This window comes from Marmota marmota, unplaced genomic scaffold (genome assembly GCF_001458135.2).
Source record: "Marmota marmota marmota unplaced genomic scaffold, marMar, whole genome shotgun sequence".
NCBI classification, from domain to species: Eukaryota; Metazoa; Chordata; class Mammalia; order Rodentia; family Sciuridae; genus Marmota; species Marmota marmota.
In genome coordinates, this window is record NW_026000020.1 from 4966303 (window position 1) to 4976041 (window position 9739).

Genomic DNA, 9739 nt, shown 5'->3' on the forward strand with positions numbered 1-9739 from the left:
TTGTTTATATTCTTGATAGCTGCCATTCTGACTGGAGTGAGATGAAATCTTAGAGTAGTTTTGATTTGCATTTCTGTAATTGCTAGAGATGTTGAACATTTTTTTTATATATTTATCGATTGATTGTATATCACCATCTGATAAGTGTCTGTTCAGTTCCTTGGCCCATTTATTGATTTATTTGTTTTTTGGTGCTTAGCTTTTTGAGTTCTTTATATACCCTACAGATTAGTGCTCTATCTAATGTGTAAGTGGTAAAAATTTGCTCCCAAGTTGTAGGCTCTCTATTCACTTCACTGATTGTTTCTTGTGCTGAGAAGAAGCTTTTTAATTTGAATCCATCCTACTTATTAATTCTTGATTTTAATTCTTGTGCTATAGGACTCTCATTAAGGAAGTAGGGGCCTAATCCATTATGGTGGAGATTTGGGCCTACTTTTTCTTCTATTAGGCATAAGGTACCTCTGGTTTTATTCCTAAGTCTTTGATCCACTTTGATTTGAATTTTGTGCATAGTTAGAGATAGGGGTCTAATTTCATTTTGTTGCATATGGATTTCCAGTTTTCCCAGCACCATTTGTTGAAGAAGTTATCTTTTCTCCAATGTATGTTTTTGGCACCTTTGTCTAATATAAGATAGCTTTAATTATGTGGGTTAGTCTCTGTGTCCTCTATTCTTTTTTTAATATTTATTTTTTAGTTGTAGTTGAACACAATACCTTTATTTTATTCGTATATTTTTATGTGGTGTTGCGGACCGAACCCAGGGTCTCGCAGGTGCAAGGCGAGTGCTCTACCACTGAGCTACAACCCCAGCCTTCTGTGTCCTCTATTCTGTACCATTGGTCTACCAATCTGTTTTGGTGCCAATACCATGCTGTTTTTGTTACTATTGCTCTGTAGTGTAGTTTAAGTTCTGGTAAGAGATGCCACCTGCTTCACTCTTCTTGCTAAGGATTGCTTTAGCTATTCTGTGTCTCTTATTTTTCCAAATGAATTTCATTACTGTTTTTTCTACTTCTATGAGGAATGTCATTGGGATATTGTTTGGAATTTCATTAAATCTGTGTAATGCTTTTGGTTGTATGGTCATTTTGACAATATTAATTCTGCCTATCCAAGAACAAGGGAGATCTTTCCATCTTTTAAGGTCTTCTTTAATTTCTTTCTTTAACATTTTGTAGTTTTCATTGTAGAGGTCTTTCACCTCTTTCGTTAGGTTGATTCCCAAGTACTTTTTTTTTTTTTTGAGGTTATTGCAAATGGGGTATTTTTCCTCATTTCCATTTCAGAGGATTTGTCACTGATATACAGATATGCCTTTGATTTATGGGTTTTGACTTTGTATCCTGCTACTTTTCTGAATTCATTTACTAGTTCTAGAAGTTTTCTGGTGAAATCCTTTGGGTCTTCTAGGTATAGAATCATATCATTGGCAAATAGTGTTAATTTGAGTCCTTCTTTTCCTATTAGTGTCCCTTTAATTTCTTTCATCTGTCTAATTGCTCTGGCCAGTGTTTCAAGAACTATGTTAAGTAGAAATGGTGAAAGAGGCCATCCCTGTCTTGTTGCAGTTTTTAGAGGGAATGCCTTCAATTTTTCTACATTTAGAATGATGTTGGCCTTGGGCTTAGAATGGATAGCTTTTACAATGTTAAGATATGTTCCTGTTATCCCTAGTTTCTCTAGTTTTTTGAACATGAAAGGGTGCTGTATTTTGTCAAATGGTTTTTCTGCATCTATTGAGATGATCATATGGTTCTTATCTTTAAGTCTATTGATGTGATAAATTACATTTATTGATTTTCTTATGTTGAATCAAGCTTGCATCCCTGGAATAAACCCCACTTGATCTGGTGTACTGTCTTTTTTGATATGTTTTTATGTTCAATTTGCCAGAATTTTATTGAGAATTTTTGCATCTATGTTCATTAGGGATATTGGTCTGAAATTTTCTTTTTTTGATGTGTCTTTGCCTGGTTTTGGAATCAGGGTGATATTGGCCTCATAGAATGAGTTTGGAAGTGCTTCCTCTTTTTCTATTTCCTGAAATAAATTGAAGAGTATTGTTGTTAGTTCTTTAATGATCTTGTAGAACTTGGCTGTGAATTTATCTGGTCCTGGGCTTTTCTTGGTTGATAGGCTTCTGATGGCATCTTCTATTTCATTGCTTGAAATTGATCTGTTTAAATTATGTATATCATCCTGATTAAATTTGGGCAAATAATATGACTCTAGAATTTTGTCAATGACTTTGATATTTTTTATTTTATTGGAGTACAAGTTTTCAAAATAATTTCTAATTATCTTTTGTATTTCTGTAGTGTCTGTTGTGATATTTCCTTTTTCATCATGTATGTTAGTAATTTGAGTTTTCTCTCTCCTTATCTTCCTTAGCATGGCTAAGGGTTTGTCAATTTTATTAATTTTTTTCAAAGAACCAACTTTTTGTTTTGTCAATTGTTTCTTTTGTTTTGATTTCATTGATTTCAGCTCTAATTTTAATTATTTCCTGTCTTTACTGCTTTTGCTGTTGATTTGTTCTTTTTCTAGGGCTTTGAGGTGTAATGTTAAGTCATTTATTTGTTAACTTTTTCTTTTTTTAGGGAACAAACTCCATGCAATGAACTTTCCTCTTAGTACTGCTTTTATAGTGTCCCAGAGATTTTGATACATTGTATCTGTGTTCTCATTCACCTCTAAGAATTTTTTAATCTCCTCCTTGATGTCTTTTGCAATCCATTGTTCATTCTGCAGCATATTATTTAGTCTACAGGTGTTGGAGTAGATTTTATTTTTTATTTTATCATTGATTTCTAATTTCATTCCATTATGATCTGATAGAATGCAGAAGAATCTCTATTTTTTTATATTTGCTAAGAGTTGCTTTGTGGCAACTATTTTAGAGAAGGATCCATGTGCTGCTGGGAAAAAAGTGTATTCATTCATTGAAGGATAAAATATTTTATATATGTCAGTTAAGTCTAAGTTATTGATTGTATTATTGAGTTCTGTAGTTTCTTTGTTCAGCTTTTGTTTGGAAGATCTATCCAGTGGTGAAAGAAGTGTGTTAAAGTCACTCAGAATTATTGTGTTGTGGTCTATTTGACTCTTGAACTTGAGAAGAGTTTGTTTAATAAACGTAGATACTCCCTTGTTTGGGGCATATAAATTTATTATTGTTATGTCTTGTTGATGAATGTTTCCCTTAAGCAGTATGAAATGTCCTTCTTTATCCCTTTTGATTAAGTTTGGCTTGAAGTATATTTTATTTGATATGAGGATGGAAAACCCTGCTTGATTCTGCAGTCCATGTGATGGTATGATTTTCCCCAACCTTTCACCTTCAGTCTGTGGATGTCTTTTCCTGTGAGGTGAGTCTCTTGGAGGCATCATCTTTTTTTTTTTTTTTTTTTTAATCCAACCTGTTAGTCTATGTCTTTTGATTAGTCACTTTAGGTCATTAACATTCACATTCAGGGTTATTATTGAGACATGATTTGTATTCCCAGACATTTTTGTTTATTTTTGGTATTTAACTTGACTTGGTTTCTCCTCTGATTAGTTTTTCCTTTAGTGTAATACCTCCCTTTGCTAGTTTTCGTCGTTGTTTTTCATTTCCTCTTCCTGGAACATTTTCCGAGGATATTCTGTAGTGCAGGCTTTCGATTTATCAATTCTTTTAACTTTTGTTTATCATGGAAGGTTTTTATTTTATCATCAAATCTAAAGCTTAATTTTGCTGGATATAAGATTCTTCGTTGGCTTCCATTTTCTCTCAGAGCTTAATATATGTTGTTCCAGAATCTTCTAGCTTTCAGGGTCTGGGTTTCAAAACTCTGCACATAATCTAATTGTTTTCCCCTATATGTAATCTGGTTCATTTCTCTCATGGCTTTTAATATTCTCTGTATGTTGGCCATTTTTATTATAATGTGCCTTGGTGTGAATCTGTTGTGATTTTGTATATTTGGCGTCCTGTAAGCCTCTTGAATTTGGTTTTCCAATTCTTTCTTCATGCTTGGAATATTTTCTTATATTATTTCATTGAATAGATTTCTCATTCCTTTGGTTTGGAACTCTATGCCTTTCTCTATCCCAATAATTCTTAAATTTGGTCCTTTTATGCTAACTCATATTTCTTTTTTTTTTTTAGAGAGAGAGAGAGAGAGAGAGAGAGAGAGAGAGAATTTTTTAATATTTATTTTTTTTTTAGTTTTCGGCGGACACAACATCTTTGTTTGTATGTGGTGCTGAGGATTGAACCCGGGCCACACGCATGCCAGGTGAGTGCACTATCGCTTGAGCCACATCCCCAGCCCAACTCATATTTCTTGAATGTTCTGCTTATGGTTTCTTACCATTTTCACTGTGTGGTCTACATTATTTTCAAGATTATATATTTTGTCTTCATTATCTGAGGTCCTGTCTTCCAAGTGGTCTAATCTGTTGGTGATGCTTTCAATTGAACTTTTAATTTGGTTTATTGTTTCTTTCATTTCAAAGATGTCTGTGTTTTTTTTTAAGAACCTTTATTCTCGCTATTGAAGTAATCATTTGCTTCCTATATTTGTTTATGTGGCAATTTGTCAAAATGATTTTTTTGCCGACTGTATTTGCTCTCTTATATCATCCTTTAATTCAAAGAACATTTTAATTATGTACATCCTAAACTCTTTCTCTGTAATTTCTTCTGCTGTGCTGGCCATGGATTCTAATAATGTGGTATCTCGATTTGTTTGGGGCACTTTCTTTCTTTGTCTTTTCATATTGCTTGTGTGTCTTCCCTTCTAGCACTGTGGATCCGAGGCATTACCATTTTTACCCTACAGTCTTATAGTGCCCCTGTAGAGTTCCAATACCTCTCCTTTGAGATGAAGGACAACGTTAACAGATCCCAATATAAACAATATAAACCCTAAAAACAAATATTTGCTATTAAGACATTTACAGTTTGGTCACAATGTACAGAAATGGTGAATTTGATTATTATCTACAATATACTCAGTAGGTTTGTAAAAAGGTTTACAGTTTCTGATGGTGGACAAAGAACAGGGGTGAGGAGTAGAATGATATGCTGAGGAGGTAGGAAGTGAGGATAAAGAGTTATTGTATCTTAAGAAGTCCAAAATAGAAATCTAAAGAGGAAGATTAGCAGCAGAAGAGAGAGGAAGTAATTTGGGGTAGAAAAGTAAGTGGGAAGATAGTAGAGTACATAAAACAAACATATATATTAAGAAAAATAAAAAATGTCAAAATAGTAAAAATTGATGGGGAAAAAAAAGAATATACAACACAACTGTAATATACTATTCAGACGTCCCAGTCCTCAAAATCCTAATTCATGCAAAGTACTTGGTTTCACATATGTTGGGGATGTGATGGTGAGAGAATAGAGAGTGAGAAGAAAAAAAATCTTGAAGAAAGAAACAGGGATTGTTTTGGTTGGAGATCACTATCTTTCCTGCTTCCCTTCTCATCCAATAGGTGGGGTCATCTGTTGTTAATTAGTATCTCTGCCCTCAGGATGGTGAGGGTAACCAGGGTGGAAGAGTTGGTCCTGGTTGGAGGGCACCTGGAAGTGGGGTGTGGGACCCACCAATCCTAGAAGGGAGACTCAGGGATCTCTTTTTGGGCCCACTCGTGTGATGTGAGCACCTGGTCTTATCTCCTTATCTCACCTGAAGATCTCCCAATTCCTGGTCTCTGTTAGTCTCTAAACTGTATCACACTCACCCTCTCCCTTTCTACTTCCTAATGAGGGAAATTTTCTCCAGGGTTCTTGAGCATGGTGCTTTGGTGGGCTGCGCACCTGCCCAACTGAGAGCTGTTTTTGTGTTGGGCAGTCACTGTGCCAGTTAGTGGCTGTGGGGGAGAGTGGGGAGTTAGAAACTGGGTACCTGGCCAGCCGGAGTTCTAAACTGAGTGTTGCCCCCACTGAAGATGGTGATGAAGGTGACCCAAGATGGAGGTGGTTGCTTTCAGTGATGGGGTATTGGGTGGGTGTGAGGAGCCAGGTGATGGCATTGGATGATGAGTTCAGAGACAAGCTCTGTGGTGTGCAGCATGTGGCTGTTGGCTGACTTCAGAGCCTGTATGAAGTTCCCAAGTGCAGGCAGGCTACTATGCCCTAGGGGACTATTTTTGCTGCTGCAGAATCCCAAGATGGCAGTGACTGGAGGAGCCCCATGTTGGTAGATGGGGGTCCACACAGGTGTGGTGGCCAGAGTTCCTGCCCATGGGAAGCTGCCAGGTGTCCTGTGAGGGAGCAGCTCGGGTGGGTGGCCAAAAGTTCTGCTCATATGCTGATGATCCCACTCAGGTACCTTGTAGTACTGCGTGGGCACGTAGTTGGGAGACCTACTCTGACACTGAGGCCTGGACCCCTGGGCGGGCACAGTGGCCGTGATTCCTGCTTGGGAGCAGGAATATCACTCGCAGAGAAGCAGTATTCTCACTGCTTGAGTCCCAGGACACAGACTGCTGCCTCCCTCTGGCCAGCTATCTTGGATACCCCCTCTGTTTAGGTTTTCTAAAGTAACCAATGGGGGAAATTGGAAAATCCTCTAATCAGGTATCATGAGATAACCAATGGGAAAAAATGGGGTAAGGCCTTCAATCAGGTCCACTTAGGGAAGAGAACGCCCCACATTTCAGGATATAAGACTCTAATTTCCAGACCTGGGAGCTTTGAGTTTCTCTCTCTCTCTCTCTCTCTCTCTCTCTCTCTCTCTGTTCACTTCATTCTGCCTAATGGAACGCTACGTTCACCTTCAATAAATCTGTACTCTATTTGTTACTTCTTCATGTCTCACTTAATACTTTGTTAGGGACACCAGAGACCTGGACTTCAACTGGACATCCCAATGGTAACATAACAGGGGAGATCCAACCTGCTCGACCTTTCTCAGAGGGTTATTTTAATTATTATTAAATTATTTTAATAATACAATAATTATAATTATTTTAACTTATTCAAAAGCCCACTTAAAATTCCAAAGCATGGAACAAATAAAAATTGCTTACTGTACAGTCCTGGCTCAGTCCAGTTCTATAGGGAGTTGTTTATAATTTTCAAAGTGGGTAATTAACTTATAGATAATTTGGCATTGAACATATTATATTCAAGCTTATGTAACAGAGAATTCTGCAAGAGATTAAGAAAGCTTGAAGCTCTCATTTTCCTCTCCTATTTTTATTATATTTTTATAGCCAAATTACAACCCTGTAGTAGATTTTGGATGAATGTTCTGGAATCTGGAAAATTTAATTAATTCAGGGAGCTGTCAGGGAATGCTTTGATAAGCTACTCACTGGCCTATGCCAGCAACTTGGTGGGCTGACACCTTTCAGAGGTGAAGGGGAGCACAGTGCTGCCCTCTGTTGTTTTCAGGGTGTAATTGCCACAGGGCCATTTCCTTCTGTCTTGAACAATTTGCTTTCTAGACCCAGAGTCCTTAAGGACTGGCAGAGGCTGGAAACATGTCTGAGACATTCTTACCCCTAGCCAGCTTCAGGAACACCTGCTGAGTGTGGGTCACATCTGCAGGGTGAGTGTTACCAGCTGTGAATCATGAGATGTCTTCTCTCCATTGTTGTCTCTGGACTGGGCCGTCAGGGAGGTCAACATTTTCCAGAGCTTTCTGTTGCTATGCCCACCGAAACTGAAACTCAGAGTCTATCCCTTCAACCCTCAATTTCACCTTGAGAAGTATGAACAATTGTGATTGACTTCTGAACATCTACTACCCAGTCTCCGAGCAGTGGAACTCTGGAAAATGGCCTTGCAGTTCTCATAGCACCCTTGAGGCCTGGGAAGCCCCTCACAGCAATCACCTGTGGGGTCCGACTTGGCAGAACTTTAGAGAAAAAGCAGGATTCTTTAAGATCTTAGAGAATTTTAAAACAGTAGTTCTTTCTGACCATGAGTAAGTCAATTAAAGTTCCTTGGAGGACACTTGAAAATTACTGAAAAGTGCTGATTAGATCCTCATATTTGCTTAGCATTTTGATTTTGGGTTGCAAAATTCCTTTTTTTAATCTTTATTTTCCTTTCCTTTTCTTCCTTCATCCCTCCCTCCCGTCCTTTTCTTTTTTAGCAGGTGATAAACAAAACACTAGGATCCAGACTTCAATATATTAGAACTCTTATGTTTAAAGGTGAGAAAAAGGCAATCAGCTCAGAGAAAAGTGATTGCAAGACATAAACAGACAGTTCAGAGAAGGCGTAACTGGAATGGCCAGTAAGCATATATGAAAAGAAGCCCAACTTCAATGAGGAACATCAAATTTCACTTCTAAAATTAACAGCAAATCTTGGTGGAGATGTGGAGCACGAGGATAACCCTGCTCTGTTCTTGAGCGTCAATGTGGTATAGCCACTGTGAAAAACAATTGTATAAATCAGGTGAAAAGATGCAATTCCCACTACTTCCCATGCCTGTACATCTACATACTTAAAAATTGGAAATATTCATTAATATCACTTAATAACCTGCTTAGCTTAAGTAAAGAGCTTAACAATGCATCATAAACAGTTTCCTGTTGAAAACAGGAAAACTTATTATTAAACAGCCTCCAGCTCAGTCCCTACCCTGGCTTCCTCTCTGTGCCCTGTCAGGTCCTCTGGCCTGATGAAAGATCACCAGAGCCCTCGCACACACAGCCCAGAATGGCCAGGGCCTGCACACTGTTCCACTGACACTCCCAAACAGTACATCTTCCTGTGATTTAGCTCATGTTACCAAGGAGAACAAATGGGAGAGATCATTGGAAGATCAAGTTCTTCTAGAAATAAGGGCTGCAAAAGATAGGAACAGGGAGAGAGCTGAGGTATGGCAAATTGCTGTCACAAGCAGGTGGAAGCTTTCAGGTTACTATTGTAGTGGTGGGTAGAGATGGAGATGAGGTTTCACAACATAAGCTGAGGCCAAAGTATGTCAGATCCACTCCACCTCCAAAGCCTTAAACTTGAGACTTAAACCCACTAGTTTCTGACTAGCTCCTAGTTTCTTCCTTTACTCCCTACCAGTTTCAACTCCACGTTCCATTCCCTCCACCATTTTCTTTCCAACACTCTGGTTCACTTGCCAGACTTCCTGTGTCTCCACAGTACCTGCAGAGCTGCACCTGAGCCCTGGATCCTTCCAGCCCTCTACTTTCTCCCTGTGCATTCTCAGGTGGCTGAATAAAAACCAAGCACTTGGATGCCTCTAAACACTTATGGACCCCCATCTCCATCCATTGCTGGACCCAGTGGTCTCTCTGAAAGTTTTCCCTCCAGTTCTCCAGAGCAGCATTTCCACATTGTCTCCATGTTCTAATTCCACATGGTTTTTACTCTCAGTGCATGATTTGATGTCCTATTTCAGAGAGGATCTAGGAACTATTAGAGAATTCTGCTTTCTCCCATTAATTCCATACATTGAACTTCATCCCAATGAGAGTTTTTCTTCTCTTCTTGTTATAATGGGAGAGGTATTCCTATTCTTTTCTGAGTCCAATCTCTACTCTTGATATGAGTACCAGAAAATATTATAGGACTAATGACTGTAGATTATATTAATCAGTGTGTGTGTGTGTTAGATAAAGACTATAAGCATTATGTTCATGATATAACGTAAACTAAAAAACTTAGATGAGCTGTAGATCTTAGATAGACTTAAGATACTGATGTAAGAGTCTACACCTGGGTGTAGACCCCAGAGCTCACCCAGTTATCGGCAGCAAGCACAACTGA